Raw genomic sequence first — 236 nt, forward strand, 5'->3', positions numbered from 1 at the left:
TTCGTTGTCTATTCGGGTATTCCACAGATGCAGGGTACATCAAGTTAGTGTCGATTTACCCCTTTTATGGCTGTAGCATTTGCCTTATGTATTGAGGTGCTCCTATGTTGGGTGCATATATATTTATAATTGTTTTTTCTTCTCCTTGGATTGATCCCTTGATCATTATGTAGTGTCCTTCTTTGTCTCTTGTAATAGTCTTTATTTTAAAGTCTATTTTGTCTGATATGAGAATT

The sequence above is a fragment of the Physeter macrocephalus genome, chromosome 14, assembly GCF_002837175.3.
Source record: "Physeter macrocephalus isolate SW-GA chromosome 14, ASM283717v5, whole genome shotgun sequence".
Taxonomy (NCBI): Eukaryota; Metazoa; Chordata; class Mammalia; order Artiodactyla; family Physeteridae; genus Physeter; species Physeter macrocephalus.